Here is a 23,707-nt window from a genome sequence, read left to right as displayed (position 1 = left end):
CGCTGCTCAGTAAAACTATGTGTGCTGCCATTTTTAGTTTCTACAGTTAACAATTATAGTCAAATATAGCAGCAAGCTCAGAAGGCTTACATTAAGAATGATTGCTGTAGTTGAAAAATAGTGGAGATAGTGGAGAATTCTCACTTTGCAACGATTAATCGATTAGTTGCCAACTATTAAATGAATTGCCAGCTATTTTAATAAGTGATTAATTGGTAAGTCATTTTTTAAGAAAAAAAAATCTAAATTGTCTGATTGCAGCTTCTTAAATGTGAATATTTTCTGCTTTCTTTACTCCTCTATGATAGTAAACTGAATATCTTTGAATTGTGGATAAAACAAGACATTTGAGGACGTCATCTTGGACTTTGGGAAACTTTTTTCACCATTTTCTGACATTTTATAAACCAAACAACTAGTCAATTAATTGTAAAATAATCTACCGATTAATCGACAATGAAAAATAACCGTTAGTTGCAGCCCTACTTGAGAAGCTGTAATCAGAATACTTATTGGTATGGACTTAAATGATGAATACATTTTCATGTCTGTCAGAAAATACTAGTGTTCTGTTGATCAAATGTTTGATTAATTGACGTATTGTTCTTGCACTAATCTCTAATATGGCAAAAGTGAACTAAACAGGCAAAAAATAGTCAAAAAGGACAGACAGCAACTCAGATATCATTGCTGTTTCTCAACAATGTTTAGACACGAAGGTCATGTGACAAGAAGAGGAAGGGAGAGAGACAGACAATGAAAGAGAGAAGGAAAAGGGGTAATGGAGGGTTAAAAATAAGCTCATAGGGAGAGAAAGAGAGAGAGAGAGAGAGAGAGAGAGAGAGGGAGGAAAGGCAGTACAGTTGTTTGTTTTCCACAAACAGTCCTGTCGGAGGGGATTGCCCCCGTGAGAAAAGACTCCCATCATCAAAGAGCAGACAGATACTGTATAAATACCACTCTGTTTTCTATCGTGTTGTTTCCGCCTCTCTTATCCCCCCTAAAAACTAATTTTGATTGTCTGTCACTGTGTGTGTGCGCTGCTGTTGGAAAAATTGATCTGAATCCGTTACAGATCAATTTCATCTCCTGCTGGTGTGCTATTGTTTGTGATGTTTTTTAGGTGGCACACACACACATGCTCCTCTCCCTTTCTTCTCCATCCTGCGTTGACCCCGAGTCAGTCAGGGTCTCTTGACCTCCCAACACCCCCACAGATTAGTTGCCATCATTATCACACTCCATTAAACCTCCATGAACGGCTGAGATGGCCAGAAGTCAAGGGCCCAGCTGTCTCCTCTGGTAGTCTAATCTACAGATCCTCATCATCTTAGTGTGTGCCTCGGGTCACAATGCAGGCACACACACACACACACACACACACACACAGATACACACTTATAGACGGACAAACATGCACGGGGTCATCCTGCCTCCAGATTAGTGTTTGATCTGAAAAAACACACGTAGACACACTCTGAGGCTAAGAGTGCTTGAAGTGACTACAATATAAAGCAAAGCCTGTCAGAGGAGGGGTGGTTCATCTTATTTGTTCTGTTACTATTTGCTTTGAGGGAGGAAATAACAGTACTGGATGTGTGTCACACTGTAAGGTTTTGGGGTGGAGATGGACACAATAGTGCTGACGGGTGGCGGTCAGCTCAACTGTAATTACCTCGTCCCCTTCTGGCATCGGGATGATTTGGTGCTGAAACACGTGTCATTTAAATGTGAATGTAAATTTTGGAATGAATGAAATTACAACTAAATTAAATAAAACTAAACTTTTGTTTTCTGGGACTTTGACCTTTTGGGCTTGAGGAAACAGAAAGATGGAGGAAATAGTCAGAGAAGCACCCTCTAATCTAAAACTTAATCGATTTTAAAAGTTATTGCTTCTCCTTCTGCATCCTCCATTAATCTTATTGCTACTCAGAGATGTGGCAGATCCTCGAACTCACAGTGACATCTGACAGCACAACACAACGCCAGGTTTCCTCTCACCTCCTCCTTTCGCTTGTATTTCTTTTTATTTCCCCCTTCAGAGAATTTACCATGCAGACGAACACACACTCTCGCCCCGCTCTGCCAGCCTTGTGAAACAAGGGTCTGATTAGATGACGCCGGGCTGTCGTTACTCTGCTCTCTTTAAATCAATCTTTCCGACAGCCGCTCTCACGCCGCCCGCCTCCCTGCTCCGTTTCCCTCGCTGTCCTCATCTTTCCGTCTCTTTCTCTCTTCTCGGACCTGTCCGTCCAGTGGAACTAGTTTCTCTGGGTGTCTATAGCAGCATGTTGACCTCTCTCTCTCTCTCTCTCTCTGCTTTACTTTCTGTTATTTAAAGAGACTGTACAGATTTGTCATAAAAATGAAATGCAAATTTTTACTGTGACTTGCAAAAAAAACAAAACTGTTATCGACTTTTAAGGTGCACTCCACACAGTTGAGTGCAAAGCCTTGTCTCTGAATAATTAAAATGAAAGTGGGGCATTGCAGTGGTGAAGAGGAGCATGTATCAGAATACAACAAATAGCACAGCTATAGTTAATAGAGCGGTAGAACAAAAATAAGATAATGCAGCAAATAAAGCATATTGTAAATAAAGGTATGACCTATTTGCCATGCCGCATGTTGGTTTGAACAAGTTCTCACTTTGCTGATTGCTGACAGATTTACAGATTGCGTAATCAGGTGTAAATGGAGTGTGAAAGTGTGAAATTACGCTGAAATCCAACAGATTCTTTAAAAACCACACAGATTCCTGACTCTGAGCCGAGTTGAGTGTTTTCCATTTAAAACATCCAGTGGTTGAGGAAGTATTCAGATCCTTTACTCAAGTAAAAGTACTAAAACCACATTGTAAAAATACTTTATTACAAGTAAAAGTCCTGCATTGAAAATGTTACTTTAGTAAAAGAATGTAAGTATAATCAGAAAAATATACTTAGTGTTAAAAGTAGAAATTGTCCTCTGACTGTTATAGTAATTACATCATTAGATTATTACTCATGCATTAATGTAGAAGCAGGATTTTCCTGTTGTAGTTGCTTAAGGTGGAGCTCATTTTGAACTATTAACTAATGACTATTTCATAATGGATTAATCTGCTGATTATTGTCTCATTATGAATCGATTGTTTGGTTTGTAAAAAAGTAGTACAAACCTCAAAAATATCAAAATGATCAATAAAGGAAAAGCAGCAAATCCTCACGTTCGTGAAGCTGGAACCATGAAATGTTTTGGCATGAAAAATTACTTAATTAGTAAAATAGTTTCTAATTAACTTTCTGTCAACAGACTAATTGATTAATCGACTAATCATTTCAGCTGTACTTGTATAAACTACTGTAATTTATAACAAAACATTATGTTTTATAAGCTTTTCATATGTTTGGTATGCAATAATCTTAATTTTTTTAAGTAACTAAAGCTGTCAGATAAATCTAGTGGACTAAAAAGTACAATATTTGACTCTGAGATGTAGTATAGTATAAGTATAAAGCAGTATAAAATGGAAATACTCAAGTAAAGTACAAGTACCTTGAATTTGATGCGAGAAGGAAATTGCTGAAGTATGTGACAGACTATTGAGTGATCTCTGTTAACAGGATCTACTGACTAACGTTGTTTACCCTCGGTGAAGAGAGAAGTGAGCTGAGCATCCTTGCATGTTGTTTCTGTGTCTACACTGAAACATTTAGGGCCACATATTTAATAGCTTTTAATCTTTTTTTTTTGATGGAGCGTCGTGATAAATTCCCTCTTTTCTTGGCAATCAGCCGTGCAGGGTATTAAGAGGAGGATGGATGTGCTATTTCAAGCCAAAGAGAGCTCCCCTCTTCCAGAGGCTATTGTGTAGGCGTGAATCAATAGAGAGTGGTAAATAGAGTTGGCTGACATGACATATGTTGTAACTGCCATTGATGATTTATTCCGTTCCCTGATGAGTCATGAAACTGATCAAATTAATCAGGAAGGATCAGGTGTCTAATCAGACCAGCTTTAATGTTCGGCATGTGGCCGTCTGCCTGCGTTAAATGTCTGTATATTAAGTATCTGGTATCGCCACCATCTGTGCATCTACTGAACAAGCCTCCTCCTGTTTGTTGAAGCGAAGCCCTACACTCTGTGTTTCTAAGTGTAAAGGTCTCCACCAGGAGCTCCTTCCTGGTTACATGCAAACACAGCGTGTGTTGTCCCCTCCCTCCCCAGATCCACACACATTCCTCTCTTCAGTGTGCTCGACACCAACAGGAAGGAGGGAGGAAACAAAGAGCCCACTTCCTGTACGTACAGCCAGCATCCTACACACAATGGAACAGGAAGTGCCTGGCAACTGTAAGGAGTGTGAAGGAAAGATAAAGTGCTCTTTCTTTCCCTGCTCCCCCTCTCAGGCCTGCCTGTCATTTTCCATCACCCTATCTGTCAGGGCTCGACCTGCGTCTGTTTATTTTGTCTCCATGTCCTTTTTCTCCTATAGTCAGATCTATCAAGTTTCTCAATAGTCGATGGCTAGTTTTTAGGGCTATTCCGAATACCATTTTTTGGGGTTTTGAAGCTTCGGTGAGAAATATTCAAAGGTATTCAAAGGTATTCAAAGGTATTCAAAGCTTTGGGACAGTGCCCGGGCCGCCCTACTGTACACACACGCACCTCTACACATAGTAAGGGATAATGTACAGAGAGCCGGTCATTGTTGTGAAATAAACACCGACAGGGCGATGCCGCACCTCGACGCGAAGCAGAGGGGTCTTCGCCCTGAAGGGGTTTATTTCACAACAATGAATCTCTAGCTGTACATTATCCCGCTTATTACACAGCTACTTACTTAAGAAATCAATAATTTGACACAAAAACGGTTCGCCAGAGTCCGAGATCAGGACTGCGATCATAGCAACAGTCTGTTATACATAGCAACGGTCTGCTACAAAGAAATAACAGACCGTAGAACGTCGTGATTGACCAATCAGAATTGAGTATTCAACAAAGTCGTGTAATAAACAGCGATATCCATCTGAGAATAACTAATAATAAATAATGTTGACTATGAATAATGAACAATATTTCATGGGCTATTTTGGATTTATACATTATTATTACACTTACATATAAAAAAACAAAAAAACGAAGCATTCGAATACTGATTTGGAGGTCGATTACCATGGCAACAGTCGATGCTTCGAAGCATTCAGGTCAGCCCTACTAGTTTTCTTTCCTTTTCGGGACAAATTTGCAAAGAAGACACTGCGCTCGTTTGGTCTAGTTTCTGTTAATTTGGTGTTATTTTTCTCAGTGAAAGTGGAACAATCAATCTTTTTTAGTGCATTCACTCCCCGTGTTAGACGACCCTGGCGAGCACTGCTGCTGCTGTCACCATGGTGACCTTTGCTTGGGACAGACAATCTTGGACGGCAGGACGCTCTGGACTAGCGCTGCAGATGCTGAAAGCCTTGCTTTTAAATCACCACTGCTGGCCCGGCTGAATCACACTCACATGCTGCCAATGAAAAAACAGCAAAGAGAAAGCAGTCTTAATGCAGATGGTCAAGCAAGTAAATGTAGTAAAGACATCAAAGTTGTTCAGGTTTTTTGCCCCTGCTTCCTTGTTTTATGTCTTTTAAACAGATAAAACATGTCGCACGGAGACAAACAGAAATATGGAGACTGAGAGAGGTCCACTATCCAGCCCATCATGATTCATCACCTTTCCCCCAACCATCCTCTCTTTACGATTGCAGACTCTAACCCTCCCCCGGCGTTACTCTTGGGAGGCAGGTCTTTGCTCGGCTTGTAACTTCAAAGCGCACGCCCCCCTCCTCTTTTTCCTGTCCACCTACTCGCTCCCTCTCTTCCTTTATTTGTATTCTCTCTCTCCTCTCCATTGTTCAATCAATATCTTTCCCCTTTACTCTCTCTTTGTCATCTCTTCCCTTTCCTGCTCCTTCCCTCCGTTTTCTCACCCTCTCTCTCTCTCTCCGAGTGAATCCCACCAGCCCAAAGACATCAAAGACACGTCTCCCCCTCTTGTAGCAGTCATTTGCCCAGTCGCGGCATTTCATGCCAAGGCCAGGTACCCTCAGGGGAGGATCCAGAGCGGCGTGGAGACACACTGCTTCTTATCTGGCGAAGAGAGTGTGGAAAAAGTAACGGCCCATATAAGGAATTGTGTCATACTTAGTGGAATGTATGGACAAATGGCGGTGAAATGTATACGAGGCATTGTTACTGTAGGCTGCGGGAGGATGAATTAAAGCTCTGTTTGAGGACTAACAAGGCTATAATTTGCAACTTTCTTACTTTCCATCTTCGCAACTATTTTTAGAGGAGCTTCCTATTTTCCAGGAAACGCCATGAAGCCACGAAATATATACAAAACAGGCAGCACTGTCTGAGAGGCACTGTATGGCATCTACTGTATTTTAATAGGCGCTGAACTTTGTGCCACATAATATCTCCCTCCAGCTAGGATTGTATAGCAGGCCTAACTATGGGTCTTTACAATGACATGCCTCTATCAAATTTCCTGCTGCTCTGTCATGCTTCAAACGAGGGACAGTTTGGAATGTTAAATGTGCTCTTTTGAATTCAGTTCATTTACAGTGAAGCTCAGAAAAGGAGAGCAGCATGTAGACTAGTTTATCTGATATCGGTTTTCTTTCAATATAGTTGCATACTGATACATTGAAGTTACCTTTGTCCAGTTGTCTTTAGTGGGTTGGGTTGTTGGTGACTCACCAGTGATGAGGCCCCTGTTCCTGTCAGGTCAGGGCTGCACCCTCCGCTCTGCTAAAGGCCCTGACACACCAAGCCGACGGTCGGCTGTCAGACAGTTCGGGGCCGTCTGTGAGCGTCCGTCGGCCTAGTTTGTGAGGTGTGTCTCGCACCGTCGGCTCTAGTCTGCCCGTGTCGGAGTTTTTTTGGCCAATTCAGCGTGTTGAATCGGTGGCGGAGCCCGTCGGTGAGAGAATTCACTCTGATTGGGTGTTCAGCTTAAACGAATCAGTGCACAAGAAGAGAAACGGACATGAGGAAAGCAAGCCAACAAGTAAAGTCAAGAGGACACACACAGAAGGCTCTTCTCATTTTGCATCTTCATCTCATCTGATCATTCCAATACACGGATATTTTCACAACAACATTTCCCGCCTGGGATGAAGCTAAGTGGTGAGTGAGAGTGGTGTGAAAATGGTTGGCAGACGCTGCTTTGTTTCATGTGCGTATCATAACAACGGCTTGTATATCCGTCGTCTATTAGGTGTTCTTGTTTCTGCTTGTTTGGAGAGTTATTTCCTCTCACGCAGACGCAGAACGTATGTGGTAGTTGGCCGTAGTCTTTGCGGTGTGTTCAAATGCAACTTGTCGGCCAAGACAAAGGCAACGTGTGGCGACGCAACAGTCGGCCTTCATCGCCGCTAGTTCTTTGATGTCGGCTTGGTGTGTATGAGCCTAACGACAATACAGTCAGCAGACATCATGCTACATGACCAAAAGACACACACAAACCTGCAGAGCCATTCCCTCACATGCATATAAACAGAGGTAGGCCTACGCACACAAACTCCTACGCTCTTGTCCCTGTTCAGGCAGTGGTGACCTTCAGCCAGAGGGTAGAAGGTAAATGTCCAGTGTCGCTGCACAGATTAGTTCAGCCTGAAGGGAGCTGTGCACTTCCATTAACATTGTAAATCCCTTTGAGGTGTAGGTCACAGCAAAGGCTGGCATCACTCTCTCTCTCATAGGTACAGTAGACATCTGTCACTCACCGTTGCACCCCTTCCTTCCTCCCTTCTCTCACCCTCCTCTCTCTGCTTGCAATGGCCCGCATCTGCATTCTCAGCACTCTCGTAACGCATAAAGACACATGGCACATTTCTAGGGAACTGCTTTTGAGATCAATATCTGCTCCATGTGTTGCAATCAATGCAATGGGCTCATAAAGTCACTATCAAAACAAAAATACATGGAGTATACTCTATGTATTTAGTCAGGGATCTAAATAAACAATGCACAGTTGCAGTGTTTGAAATTAGCTTTTTTGTCCACATGCCACCGTGGCTTGTATATTACAAAATCTACCAGCCTCTCAATAGATTACCATTGTTTTTTGGCTGGTGAGTGAAGCAAATCTAGTTGGCACTTGCATATCTTCCCAGCATTTGGCTGGTGGCTGGTGCTAATTTCCAACCCTGGTTGCAATAACAATCATAATATTGGCATATTCACAATGCTGTAACATTTATTACCACTGTTTACTTGTCTGTCTGTTTGTTAGGAGGTCATAAAAGAACAGGCCGGTAGTTTGTGGTGCAGATGCAGGAATTTTTCTAATGATTTCTCAACATTGCATTTTTTTTATAGCATTTTTACTATTTTTCTCATGAACTATTGCTGTAACTTTAATGAACAAATAAATCCTGATTAGGGCTGTCTCCTCCTAGTCGATTAGTCGATTAGGATTTCTTAAGCCAATTAGACGTTTTTATGCTTTTTTCATGCTGAATGACTTATTTCCAAGACACTTGTGTTTACCAGAGATGTGCTCACAAGATTTAAAGTGATGCTTTTGTGTGATGCTCTGTGGAGAAACTCAGTTTTACAGATCTGTCGATAAACTAATCGATTAGTTGACAAAATCGTCTTAGTCGACTAAGTACTACTTTGGTCCATGACAGCCCTATTCCTGATACAGATAGAAAATGTCTTAACACATGTTCTGTTATTATACAGTAACACATGGCTTGCGCAGCTTTAACAGAGCTATCTGCTCTTCTCCCTGCTGCAGATCACCCATAGATTAATAGATTATAGCTCTTAAAATAATAGAGATTATCATAGTGCAGCCCAGCTTTAAACACACTGATGTAAACATAAACCCATATGGAAAGATGAGGGATACTACTACTACTTGGCTGAGTTGATATTTAATGTAAGAATAGCTCTTTGCTTGTGCTGCTGAAAGTGAAAGTAAAGTAATTGTTTTTTTATAGCTTGGCCTTTTGTTGAAGAGAGCTGATCACACAGAGCTCAGCCTCATTAAGAGCACACTCATTAGAAAACACACACACACACACAGGCTCACACACATACACACAAACACACACACAGGACACAAGCACTGTGATGGATGAGCTCAGGCTAAGTGCTGCCACTTCTCATGCATACACACTTTGAAGCCAAGGTTTACCTCCATGCTGCAGCTCAATCTGTCAATCTATATATATATATGAGAGTATCAGACTGTGTGTGGAAGCTGCTGGTGCTCAGATAGAGTTTGACTCACACACTCGTTACAGAGCCCAGAGGCGCCCGGGGCCATAGTGGAATTATGCTGTTAATGGTCTCAAATAGTGGTGTAATGGGGTGTTATCCATGAGAGTTTGCACGGTTATACTTTAATTGAAAAATGATTCTTATATATTTTATGCAAGAGACTGGACAGACTGGAATTTTGGAGCTCAGGATGGGAAAAAGAGTCATTTAACATGTAAAAACAAACAAGAAACTCTTATATAGTCCTGTGCAGTGTGTGCAGAGAAAGAGGAGAAGAAGAGGAGTACAAGGAGACAAGGCTAGATGAGATGAAGGACAAGGCGGTCAGAGAGGTGACGGTGTGGTGGTGTCGCTCTAGCACCCTCTGTTGGACAGATCAGACAAAAGCCCACCACTGTTTTACTGTCGCCGTGCACTCCGGTGGGGTTGGGCGAGATGCTATCTTGTAACAAGATAAGCCTGTTTGACAGGAGCGCTATTCCCACCGTTATCATGTTGTGTGTGGAGCGTCAATTTATCACAGCAAAATGAATGTGTCATGTTGATGTGGGTCTGATTGTAGCTCAGGGGCAGAGAGGACGCCTTATTTTGTGAATATGCAAAACAGGAATGTGTGTGTATTTGCATGTGTATGTGTGTCTGCCTCTGTGTGTGTGGTAGCAGTTGTGGTTGCTGTGCCACTGACTAATGGACTCATTAGAACAGGAGCTCTGCACATGTGCTCCAGCTGGACCGTGTCCTTGTGCTGCCTCTGCTCTCCTGATGAGAGTTTGGGTGAGCGGGCATGTATCTGTAGGGCTGCAACTAACGATCATTTTCATTATCAATTAATCTGCAGATTATTTTGAAGATTAATCAATCAATCGGTCTATAAAATGTCAGAAAATAGTAAAAAAAATATCCATCCCAGTGGCTTTAAGTCCATGTCTTGTCATTCCAAAACCCAAAGATATTCAGTTTAATATGATATGATATAAAACAGAGAAAAGCAGGAAATCTTCATATTTGAGAGGCCAAAAACAGCATTTTCTGCCATTTTTGCATGAAAATGTACTTTTAACGATTAATCGATTATCAAAAGAGTTGGCCATTATTTTGTGGATTAATCGATTAATCGTTTGGTCTATAAAATGTCCGAAAATATTAAAAAATGTCCATCCCAGTGTCTCATAGTCCAAGGTAATGTCTTTAAATGTCTTGTTTTGTCAGTTCAAAACCCAAAGATATTTGGTTTAATATGATATAAGACAGAGAAAAGCAGGAAATCTCCATATTTGAGAGGCTGAAAACAGCATTTTCTGTCAATTTTGCATGCAAATAAAATAGATGCTAATTATTTTTCTGTTGATCGACTATTCGTTGCAGCTCTATGTGTCTGTATCTAAGTTTAACCATTTGTTTGCTATAGGTGTACGTGTGTGGCATATATACTGGTGGTTTAACGCTGCAGGAACCAGTCTAGTAATGTGGTGAGAGGGTGGATTCTCTCCCTCTATCACACACCCACTTTCCTTCCTTTAAACCAAGTGATAATCCAAATATAATCCCAAAAAATAGTAATTCATGTCCACATAAGGATGTCAAATTGTTAACAAAAAACACCACAAAACATCTGCTGTTGTCAATAAACGCGACTCTGCTGACTGTCAGTATATGTTCAGTAATAAATATCTTGTCTGAGGACAACCATATGTCCCAGACAGCCCTGGTCTTGTTAACACGGGCTAGGGCAGCATTGAGCTGTGGTGTTAAAATTTAAAAGGCTTAAGTCCGGCCTTGAGAGCGCTATCACCTCTCCACTTAATTGCTCGGGCGCAGCCAGAGGAGCACAGTTCAGACGGTTGCTTGGTGGAGAAAGTGAAAGTGCCACGCTGCTGAATTATAGATGAGCAATCGCATGCATACATGCGCTGGAAAGTGTGTAAGAATGTGCATATACTCGCATACACACACACAGACACACATATCCCTGTGGGAGCACATGACAAAGGTTTTTAAGGGTTGTGTAGCTTTTTCAATTTGAATTTTCTTCTGAATTTTTACATTATTAAAACTTTATACTTTGGCATAAAATCTGTGGAGGAGGGTGAACACAGCTTTGATGCTGAATGATGTAAAAAATCAAGTAGAGCAAGAGGAGAAGGGCAGAAAGAAGGGAGGAGAAACAATAAGGAGGAAGAGGAGAAAAAATAACCATGGGAGAGTAAGAACAAGGGAGGAAAAGAGTGCTTTGTTAAGGTGTTAGTTTGCTGTAAAGTGATGGGAGCTTTACATTTTTACACTGAGGAAATGCTGGTGTAGATGCAGATGTCATGAAAAATATTTAAACTTCCAGGTTCTTGAAAGGTTTTTAGGAAACAAGTAACAAGGTTGATGTTCAAGTTTGATTCATATATGACACCACTTATAGAAACCCATGGTTACTATACTCGACTGTATGTTTGTGGGTGTTGGAGCGGTGGGTTTGTGATGCAGAGAGAGGAAGGGAAATGGAAAGAGAGGAACAGATGGTGTTTGGTAGGAGGTGAGGCTTGTGGTCATCCTGTCCAGAGCCTGGTGAGTTCGGCCTGTTGTACTGTTTGTTTGTGTGTGTGTTATAGAAAGAGAGAGAATTGCAGTCGACCACCAGCGAGTTTTATTGTATCTGTGTATGTGAGTAAAAGACCGTAAGACACCCCAAACTCACAGTAAAAACCTTGTACTGTACCTGTGATAGTGCTGTTGTTGTTTCTTATAAAATGTGAAGAATTGCTTTGTTCCTTTTTGTCACTGTGTATATGTAATTCCTTTGAGATTTGTACCATTTGTCAGATAAAATAAGCAATTTGAAGACATCGCCCTGAGCTCTGGGAATTGTGGTGGTTATTTTTCTCCATTTTCTGACATTTTATAGACTAAGGATCAGTGTGTAGCATTTCGAGGATCTATTGGCAGAAATGGAATATAATATTATAAGTATGTTTTCTTTAGTGTATAATCAGTCAAAAATAAGAATCGTTGTGTTTTTGTTACCTTAGAATGAGCTGTTTATATCTAGTGAGCAGGTCCTCTTCCCGGAGTCCACCGTGTTGCCCCGCCATGTTTCTAAAGTAGCCCAGAACGGACAAACCTAACTTTTCCTGCTTGGGCCGGAGTCGATAACATTACTCACGTCCGTCGCCGCCGCCACCGCTCTCTCTCTCTCTTGCTTCACCACTCTTATCACACTGATAACAGTGCTGTTTGCCAACAGTGCTGTCACCATTCAGTTCGGTTCTTGGACCATGTATTGCAGACTCCATTGCTACACAGATGTGTTATGTCCTCCATTGTGTGACCACCTGCTTTGTGCTGTTGACCTGCACTTATGCTGTGTTGATCCTCTCTCACCTGGATAACCACGCTTTCTCTTGCTGTCTCTAAAGAGTTATGTGTATATATTTGGAAACATACAATTTCACATTAGCCGCGATGACAAGAAATAATGGTCCTATAGTATGTGATGTGATGAAAAGGGTAAACACAGGCGCACACACACACACACAGGCTTTCATGTAATCGCACACTGATGCTGGGCTCGTCTCCAAGACCCCGGTCATGAATCACAGGCGAGGAACAAAAGACTTTGCCGTATGGCTTGTTAGACTTTTGGAGGAGAGCTAGTTAGCCCTGGCTGCTGACATATAGATATGGATACACAAACGCACAGTTGGGGGCCGATAGCCTGCATCGCTAGTGTCTGTGTGTGCACCCTTTAATTGGATTGCCACGCTGCCCATGTGTAGATGTTTAGCTGTTTTCATGCAAAACACACCCGGCTCTCTCTCCCCCTACCCCGCTATCCCTCACTATAGCACATAGGTGTTTATGTGTGAGTGTGTGTGTATATGCAAGGAGCTTAATGGCTAAGCCTGTGTCAGACCGGTGAAAACATGGTCATTCATATGGTAATAACCGGGCAAAGAGGGAGACAATAAATCTCTCCACATCCTCTGAGACCGTACAGAGAAGTGAGCTTCAGATGGGACACTCAAACACCAGGGACGCAGGGTTTATCTCCACAAAAGTAAACGCTGGAAGCCGCCAAGTAGGTGGTAGCCGTCAGTAAGTTCTTCATAAGGGCTTTATGTTATTTTTTAAATTATTGTCTCTGTGTCTGTAAGGTTTTATATGGAGGACAAAAAGGGAAGTAATGATAATCTGGCTGACTTTTGACCCATATTTATCTTATGCAGAGAAGACTACATTTAACAAACAAGTGTAATTTTCATCCCTTTATTAATCAGAGCCTTTTAGTTTCCTGCTCAGGTTATTTAACAGGTCCTCTGAGGAATGTAAAACTCTGTATGTGTGGCTGAGCACGTTGAATAGCATCTGGACAATGGCACAAGATTTCCCATCAGGGTAGACCATTCTGTGTTTTAAACTCTTTTTGAATGGCGACAAATTAGCTTGTTGAGTTTGAGAATAGAGCTGTGATGCCGTGAATGGAGGATTGAGTTTGACTTTGTTTGACTTGATTTCTTACTTCTCAAAACTGCTCACAATGAGGAACATAACAACCTAGTTCATAGTCTGATTTCAGCCTCCTAATCATGTCACCTAACAGTGGGGGTCGATCGCTGTGTGTGAAGGCTGCTTCCAGCTTAAGTGAAAGCTGCTGAACACACACAAGAATCCGTTTTCAAAGCTGGATGGAGCTCCAGTTTTAGACTGAGCTATTCATTAGCAGCTAGTTAGACACTAGTCCTCCTTTTTGTGCTGATCACTGCAGCTCTGCTCACCGTCAGCGCCGTGGATGTGTTGGCCAAATGACAGTAGCACACGTGTTTTTTTCCTACAGCTCAAGAGAGACGTAGAAGCTGTCACCACCAGCCGAGCTGATTTACATGCATGCCATCAGGGAGTACAGTAAGGTTGGCACTCGTACGCCAAACATGTGAAATACAGTAGTTAGTCCATTATAGCTGAAGGCAGAGTTGTGCTTGTTGGCTGTGAACAGATTCTTGTGTTTCATGTCTTTGCTCTAAGGCTCCCACACTGGTCACGCCTGTCACACAGATGTCTTGCTCCACAAATCACACACACACATACTCTGTAGAGACACACACACTAACACATAGGCGACATGAAAGGACTCCGACAATGAGAGAGACTGAAATACCATTTTTGCATCGCACTTCTCTTATTTCTCAAGCAGGTTTAAATAGTAAAAGAAAATGTGCGAAAGACTAAAAAGATGCTGTATATCTGATGAGCTCAACAGTATTACAGGTTAGGCCTATTGTTTTCTGCACTAGTGCTCTTTCTTCGTTGTGATTTGGTCTGGGTGCTTTCATACATTGAGCCACGTGTACAGAATCACTGATGTTGGATAGGACGGGTTCTGCTGCTGTCCGTGTAGGTGAGACACATGTTTACACATCATGAAATTCTGGCCGAGAGCCAGAATAGCAGCACATCGCTCAGTTACTGTGCAGCTCAGTTTGGACTGCAGCCAGGTCTCTCTCTCTCTCTCTCTTTCTTGCTGTCTCTCACACTAACATATTTAGAGGATTTATGAGGATACCCATTGACACGATGCGTTCCCGGGCCCATTATCCTAACTTGAACCATCATAATTAACCCCAAAACTTAACCTAAAATCAAGTCCTAACCCTCAAACAGCCCTCTGATTAAATGTGGACTGCCAAAATGTCCCCACTTTTCCAAAATGTCATTATTCTAGGTCTAAAACGATAGACTGCATATAAGAAGTGGACGTAGTCACCGTGATGTCACTCATTGGTTTGTGGACTGCCGTTGTGAAGTCTCAGGTTTGGCATTTTTGCCGTCGTCAGCTTGGTTGTTGTCCGTTGCCATGTTGGTTATTTGCAACCAGAAATGACACGAGAGGGTGGAGCTAAGTTCAACTGAACTCTGAATAAGGCTTTTTCAGTTGACGGAAATGTTTCATGAACTGAAAACACACTGTGAAAGGGTTAAAGTTGTAAGACAAAGACGCTTACAACTCCCAGACCGGACAACGCCATGGTACCGACCTGTCAATCACAAAATAGCCACACCCTAAAGCATCCCCTGCTTTATGGTCTATTTGACTCTAAATGTGATCATAATTTACTAAATAAACATCATGCTGTATTGAAAAAGACTTGAAACTAGCAATTGAGACCATAAACTCATGTTTACAATGTTTACTGAGGTAATAAATCAAGAGTGAAGTAGGCTCATTTTCTCATAGACTTCTATACAATCAGACTTTTTTTTGCAACCAGAGGAGTCGCCCCCTGCTGGCTGTTAGAAAGAATGCAAATTTTAGTCACTTCAGCGTTGGCTTCACTTTACAGACTCGGAGGTAGGCCACTGTCTAAAACTCAAAATGATCCTCACAAAGACCACGTACATGCAGGTGAGCAGTTCACTCTTACCCAAGATGCCAAGCCTTCACATTTGACACAACCAGTGACAGCAGTGTGTAAGGTTTGTAGCCTGTGTTAGTGTGTGTCTTCATGTGTGAGCAACGGCCTGATCCCTCATCTGCTTTAGTATTTGCTCTGCATCTGTGTCTTTGTGAGAGCTGGTGCACACATTGCACATGTGTGTGTGTTTCTTTGATGTGTGTGCGTACAGTATATCAGTGTTTATTTGTGACTGTTAATTATGCCCCCCCCCCCTCTTGTCTGCTCCCCAAATCAGTGCACAGCTGCAGGGCCCCCTGAGTAAGGCAGCGCTGCATCTAATGTCTTATTATTCACGCTGTCTGTCTGCTCACCAGCCATACAGAGCCTGGGGGACGGAGGGGGATTTTTTGGGCTGTGTGTGTGTGTGTGTGTGCGCGCGTATGTGATGAGGGGGTTGTGTATTAGCGAAGTGGCAATGGAGGGTTCGTTGCGTCCCCTAATTCGTTGGCACTACTTAATTAAAAGCGATACGACGGTGTGATTGGAGCAGTTGATGGATGGAGACTGAGCGACGGCCATGTGCTTTAGGATAAGGGATATCAGCATGTGTGTGTGTGTCTAGTGAAAGGAAGAGGAAGTCATTACCTTTTAATCATATCCTCCTTTATTCCTTATCCTTTTTTTCCTCCTCTCTCTTTTCTCTCCTCATCCCCCCTTCTGTCTCTAAATTCTCCCTAAAGCCCCCTCCGGTCGCCCCCCCCTCCGTTCCTCCAGCTGGCTCTCAGTGTCAAGCTCCTTGTCATCTTCAATCAGCCCCTCTTTTCTGCAACACTTACCCTTTTTCCTCCCGTCCCTGACTGTCTTTAACCTTCCAGTAGGATGTGTGTCGCATAAATGATCCTAGACGTGCATTGATGTCATTCAGTGTGACTCGAGCTGTACAAAGGGATACATCTTCACGTATTTGTTATAGCCTAGAGGTTAGATGACATCTCTTGGCTTTATTGAAAGGTACTGCACTGCTGTGTTCAGCTGGGAGCGACATTCGCTGTGTGACTTTAAATGGTTTTGCCTGGAATCAAACTGTGATGGAAACTGGTCCAGGACTAATGCGTAAATACAGACTCTGAGTGACTAGAAACATAGAAAACCTTAAGCAATATGATGCAATTGAATATAATTTTCGTGTCTTTTTACTTCAATTGGAGGTGTTGAAGGGCAACATATAAAAACATCAATATAATACAGTATTGCAGTCCACTACAGCTTCTAACATTAGACGAGGCATATTATTTATACAGTATGTTTTCTACCAACTCAACCACTGAGTTGAATTACAAATGTATCTTTATATAAAGCGCAAATCCCTGCGTGATAAACTCTATTCGGTGTCTCTGAAGTTTGCTGACCTCATTTTAGCTCTCATGTTTCCTCTATACTGGTCACCCCAGGTGAATTAGGTAAAGAATTTAACTAAAATATATCACCATGAAACTTCCCTAGTTGATTATTTACTTTAAGACAATTATTTTTTGTATTAAAAGTATTCTGAAAATTTAAGTTTAAATATGCAAATGAGGCATTGTCTTATCAAATATATTATCATTTTCATGCATTTCAAGAACAGAAATCTGAACATTGGATAAAACCAGGTTCAAAATTTTTGTTTCATTTTGTTAACATATTAAGGTCAAAGGTTTTTACAGAGGGGTTTTTGGATATCTCTTTTTATCACTCCATAAATCAGAAAATACTGTCTCTCCTGTTTTTAGTAATAAAATATTCTATAAGTCCGGCTATAAATGATATATGAACAACCCCCTCAGTACAAACCTTCAGAATATAGATAGGAATGAAATTGGAAGGTTGGATGTAAGAGTAACTGAGGTGGAGTTTTCTGGCTCAGACTGAGAAAAATCTCATTTTGAGAAAACGGCCTTTAAAGATATGTATTGTAAAATTCCATACATTTTGAAGACACTACTACTTTGTATTACAACTTTTCTGAAATGTTATGTTTAAATAAGCCAATGAGGCATTATCTAATGGTAATTTTTGGTGAATTTAGGAGAAATCTATTTATTCTATCTATCTATTTTGGATGGTTTCTTTCTTTCCATTAGTCTGAAAGAAGATATGTTACGGAAGCAAAATAGCCCAAAATCTCAAAATTGACATGCACGAAAAACAATGTTTTTGCCTGTAGTGTCTCCCCTTAAGTTTAAAATGCTATAAAAAATAAAAGTAAAATTAAATGTGATCATTATAAGTAGGGATGCAACGATCATTTTCATTATTGAGTAACCTGCTGATAATTTTCCTGATTAATTGATTAATCGTTTTGTCGATAAAATGAAATAGAGAAAAATGCCCGTAATAATTTCCCAGAACAGAAAACATCAAATTATTACATTTGAGAAGCTGAAACCAACAAACGTTCGTCATTTTTGCTTTAAAAATGACTGAAATGATTAATCGATTATCAAACTAGTTGCTCGACTACCCAATTGACCGACTTATTATTTCATCTTTAATTGAAAGTTCAAAAAGGTAGTATTGACAGGTTTTTCTATTGGACTTCAAGGTTTCCTTTTTCCACTTCAGTTTATCTGGTGTTTAACATGTGAATAGCCTCTTATCATGTGAGTTTAAGCCAACATAAAGAAGGTGACTGACCCGCTAGTCCAAGGTGACATGTCTTTAGAAATAGAGGAGATGATCTATTGTGTGTGTGGGCGTTTGCTGCTTGAGTCTTTGTGCAGGTCCATTAGCGTGCGTGCTCGTGAGTAATAATTGAGCCTAATTATATGCAGCTATTCATTAAAACTTACTGCCATAGGGTAAATAGGTTTCTAATTTCTAAAATGAAACAGAAATGCACACACACACACACACACACACACACACACACGCACACACACACACACACACACACACACACACTTTTGTGATAAACCTGCTGGGACTGCTGTCGTACTCCAACCAGTCTAAACACAGAGTAGTGTTTCTGTACCGGTGTATTGTCAGGCAGGTTGTCCAGGTGGTTATTATGTCTGCGTCTTTATTTTCCAGCTGTGGTCTTTGTCAAGTTGTAGTTAGCATTAACTCTAATGCTGTGGTTTGCCTGCATCAGTATGGAAGCTTCCTCTTAACAGCGTTTGCATGCTGTGTAACTTGACCTGTATAAACGTGTTGTAACAGGCTAACGAAGCCTCTTCTATAGTTCTTGTACAGTGTGTGTGTGTGTGTGTGTGTGTGTGTGTGTGTGTGTGTGTGTGTGAGATTGGTATGTGGGAAGGTGGGGGGCAGGGGTCTGCTTTGACACCCTAATCCTGAAGCCTAGTTTGGCTTTGTGTGGAGACCTTAGCTGTGAGGAGAGAGGGATGGAAAGAGTGAGAGGGAGGAGGAGGAGGAGGAGGAGCAGGGGGAGTCAGGGGTAGTCGATTGAAGAGGAGGGGGGGAGTCGGGAGTTTGAGAGAGGGAGGGGAGTGATGGGAAGGCAGAATGAGGGAGATGGGGTTCGTTCATTCTCCTGCTCTCACTATGAAGGGAAACAAAGGATGCTGAAGGGCCTGACTTATGACAGCAGGACTTCTTTTAGAGTTTAGCCTGTTAGCTGGTTAGCCTCCACTGACCTGCCTGCCTGCGTGTGTTCAACCGCTGGCCTCCTCTTCATCTCCCTCCATCCATCCCTCTCTCTCTGTCTCTCTCTCTGCTGAAGACGTCTCATCGCTGCTCTGCTTGCTTCCCTGACTTCTGCATGTGAGTTATTCTGCCTCTGTCTGTGTGTGTTAAAACAATTTAATGATGTGGTCATTGCACACTGTACTTTTTACCATACTTTTTCCTGCAGTTTTAGTGTTTTAATGTCATGTAGACAGACAAATAAGCTAGACATGTGGTTGAATCTGTGGTCTATCCCTCTCTTATTCCCTCTTATTCATGTCTCTGCTCCTTTTTCTCAGCAATAACTGGTACATTTTCTGCATCTGTCAGACATAAGTGAGGAACAAGTTGTGTGTGTGTGTGTGTGTGTGTGTGTGTGCCCATTTCCTCTAGGCTGGAAGAATTAGAGGAATAATAGTGCAGAATCAGCAATACACACCTGAAATACTGTAGGTCTCGTCTGGTCCTCAGATAAACTGTCCACTGCAAATATGCACTGGAAAAGACAAGGTTCAGCGGCTGTCTATGGTAATAATCCAGATGCGTAACCTTTGTATGCCGGAGAGCTAATGCTAAATGACAGCTGGCTACATCTGCTTTTGTTGGAGGCAACACACACACAAGCCTGGAGAGCAAAAAAAGCTGCCGTGCCTGAATGTTTAGCTGTGGTTTTCTGTGGCTGAAGGGCAGACGGCTTGGCAGCAGCGTTGGCACATTGTGGGTCAGCCTGGCTCAGGAACTGACATTAAGTGTGGGTGGGGCCACCTCTCCGGCTGGCTGTCACTGAGGAAGAGAGGGTGGCAGTCTGGCAAAGACAGGAGGGGTTTTATTTCAGGGTAGAGAAGAGTCTTGGACTATTGATTAGCAGTGGCTGTTAAGGACACAATTAGTATTGCACTAATCAGCACAGCATTATCACAATATTGATATGTTTATTAATGTCCGATATGTGAATTAAAAATGTATATTCAGATCTCAGATTCTGTGAGATTTTGGTAAAATTGAACTGCCATCATTCATTTTAGAGCTGAAATTAGGGCTGGGCAATATGACGATATATACAGTATATATATTGTCAAAATGATGTAAAAATATCTATTATATATATTATTCTATATTATTTCTATCATGATATAGGCTGGACCTATATCTCTTTATTTCCTCTCTATAATTTCACTTAAATCTGTTATGATCATTTTGCACTAAAGTTCTTAATTAAATGAGAAAATACTCCGTACTTTTCATTTGTCAAGTATTTCATTCACACAGGAGTATACAAAAATAGGCTTTACCATGTATTTAGTTCATAGACTTTTATTTATTGGATTACCAGGGATGCACCGATACCGGATCGGATATCGCTGCAAAAGGTTTACACTTGAATAGTAATTCCTGTTAATTTTGAAGATTTTTTACTATATATATATATATATATATATATATATAAGCAATGTTAAGTCACATAAAAAAAATGATCCCAGTCACTTCCACACCTTGAGGCATACAGCTTATTAATTAAACACTGGTATTGGATCTGTACTCTGTATCGGCCGATACCCAAAACCCAGGTATCGCTATCGGTATCGAGACTGAAAAAGTTGGATCGGTGCATCCCTAATTACCAGAAAACATACTATATCATGATATATATCATTATTGAGATATGAAATTACTTATTTTGTGAAGATTTTCCATATCGCCCAGCTCTAGCTGAGATGATCGACAGAAAACTTATCAGCAACTATTTTGACAATCAATTAATTGTTTAAGTAATTGTTTAAACAAAAATGCCCAAAATCGCCTAGTTCCACCTCCTCAAACGTGAAAATCTGCTGTTTTCCTCTGTCTTCTGTGATAATAAGTTTTGGACTGTTGGCCAAACGTAACGAGCAATTTAAATACATCACTTAGGGTTTAAGGAGATTATAGGCATTTTCACTATTTTCTAGGGGCTACGACTAACGATTACTTTCATTGTTGATTTATCTGTTGATTATTTTCTCGATTAATCGATTACTTGTTTGGTCTATAAAATGTCAGAAAATTGTGAAAAATGTCGTCAGTGTTTCCCAAAGCCCAAGATGACGTCTTCAAATGTCTTGTTTTTTCCACAACTCAAATCTATTCAGTTGACTCTCATAGAGTAGTAAAGAAACCAGAAAACATTCACATTTAAGAAGCTGGAATCAGAACATTGACCTTTTTTTCTTAAAGAATTACTCAAACCAATTAATCAATTATCAAAATAGTTGGCAATTAATTTAATAGTTGACAACTACTCATTGCAGCGCTATTTTCTGACATCGATTCATTGAGAAAGTAATTGGCAGATTAACTGATAATGAAAATAATTGGTTGCAACTCCTGTTCATTTAGAAATTAGTGAAACATATCTCAATATGAGAATTTGAAATAATACAATTATCTACAGGGATGATAGGATATAATGTTTAATTATCACCCAACCCTAATGTTGCTTACTGTGGTAGACTCATAGCCAAGTAGGCAGTTACATAGACACTGTGCCCTCATGACTACACACACACACACACTTGCTGGTGGGTTATGGTTTTTAATAGGCAGCCGGCAGGAGAGGAAAACACACAGAGATTGTGAAGCTCTCGCTGCTGCTGTTTCCGTTACTAGTGTGTAGGTGTGTGTGTGTGTGTGTGTGTGTGTGTGTGTGTGTGTGTGTGTGTGATACCCAGGCAGGGAGATAGTTGGGAGCAAGAGTTGACATCCCTGTCTGGCCTTCTGCATCTAGAAGAAGAGAGAAAATGACCACATGGATGTCTAAATCTTGTCCAGATTCATTTTTCACTTGTTAAGTCTCACACCACCTTAAGTAAAGCCAACCTCCCCTCGTCTTCATTCAGAGCTTCATTATCTGTCCGTAATGTGTTTGCGCTGGCTAGTAGAGGAATGTGCTGTGTTTCAGTATTTCCCTCCTGATTGAAGAGCTCCGTCAGATGCAAGGTAATTCTCTAATGGGCCTCAGCTCCACTCAATAGCCATCAGTCAATTATACTCAATAGCCATCAGTCAGTTATAGTCAATAAGACAAAGCAGAGGACAGCGGGCTCTCTTGCTGTCACTGTTCAGAGTGTCACAAGATTGACCGTCTCTTTTTTCCAAATTGGATTCAGTGCAGGGTGAGAGGAATGTTTACGGTAACAACATTGGATGATGCGGCTGGTAAAAAATGCCTCTGGTCTCTGGGAAATAAACTCTTGCCACTCCAGATGGATAGAGGCTCAATGTCCCAGGACTATAGCCCTAAAAACTTGGACATTACACATGGTAGCCCTTTGCTCTTTTGCTTTTTGTCTCCCCTCAGCAAGAAGAACTGCTGCAGGTAATTAAAAAGAGAGGTCAAAAGATGACTGGGATGATCAGTATGCGTGGACAGTGAGCCCTCCAGGGTGGAGAAGAAGGTGAAGAGGTTAGGGCCACAAAGGAGGTGAAGGTGGATGCCGGCTGAGGAAAGAAAACCCAGTCTTCCAGCTGAGCCCCTTGTGATGTTCTCTAACCATCATGACATGAGAAATGCCTCCTCTCTCTCACCCCTCCCTCTGGTTCATCTCCCCCTTTGACACATTCGTTCTCAGTTTTTATTTACTCCCCACCCCCCCCAGGTGCTTGTTTGGAGATACACCCTTTCCCTCTTTCTTTACAGCTCAATTACATGGTAAAGCCTGTAGTCAGCGCAGAAGGGTGAAGGGGGTCAAATGAAGTGTTTCCCGCTCTGCTGTAAATATACTGGAAGCTACAGCTTGTCCCTGTGCAATTTGGTGTACGTGCTGAGCTTTCTCTCCATCCGTCGCTCCATCACTCTCTTCTCTGCATCCCACTCCCTCCCTCTGTTATTCCCGAGGTGACAGGCCACATATTGACCTTTGAATCCTCCCATTTTTCTCTTACTGAGGCACTCAAAGCTCACGCAGAGAGAGGAAATGGAGTATCCGTATATATATATATATGTGTGCAAGCATATGCAAACACTTCATACACACTTGCACAGTAGATATAGTGATCCTTTGGTGCCTCACACTTGTTTTGCTTTTTTAGACTCTTTGTAAGAGTCATTGTTGAACATTGAATGCTTGAGTCCATTCCTCCATATTTAATGACAAAGCTGTTTGTTCTCAGATGAAAAGATTAGCTTCACTGAGAAGACATAACTTGATGGATCAGTGTGTGCAAGGGGCCGCTCCGCCACCGAGGCCGCTAGCCAGAATTTGCACCAGAGAATAGCCCTCCATTGTGTGGTTGTCAGGCCGATCGGCTGCTGTGGTGCGCACACTGAAGACGTGCTGGCATGCACGCAAACATATACTGATGTACACAAACAGAGACACTTATCACCAGAAAGAGCCAGTGTCAGGTCAGCC

General features: G+C 41.5%; 1 protein-coding gene and 1 long non-coding RNA gene across 4 annotated transcripts in view; both read left to right on the top strand.

Annotated features, from left to right (window-relative positions):
• dip2a (disco-interacting protein 2 homolog A) overlaps nt 1-23,707 on the top strand; it is a 100,649-nt gene that overhangs the window by 30,671 nt on the left and 46,271 nt on the right. The window lies entirely within an intron of this gene.
• On the top strand, nt 2,471-18,024 carry LOC119500151. The gene is made up of 3 exons (XR_005209563.1): nt 2,471-2,956; nt 4,581-4,600; nt 18,014-18,024. It is a non-coding gene; the product is annotated as an uncharacterized LOC119500151 (long non-coding RNA).

This window comes from Sebastes umbrosus, chromosome 13 (genome assembly GCF_015220745.1).
Source record: "Sebastes umbrosus isolate fSebUmb1 chromosome 13, fSebUmb1.pri, whole genome shotgun sequence".
Classification (NCBI taxonomy): domain Eukaryota; kingdom Metazoa; phylum Chordata; class Actinopteri; order Perciformes; family Sebastidae; genus Sebastes; species Sebastes umbrosus.
This window is presented reverse-complemented; position numbering and strand designations above follow the sequence as displayed.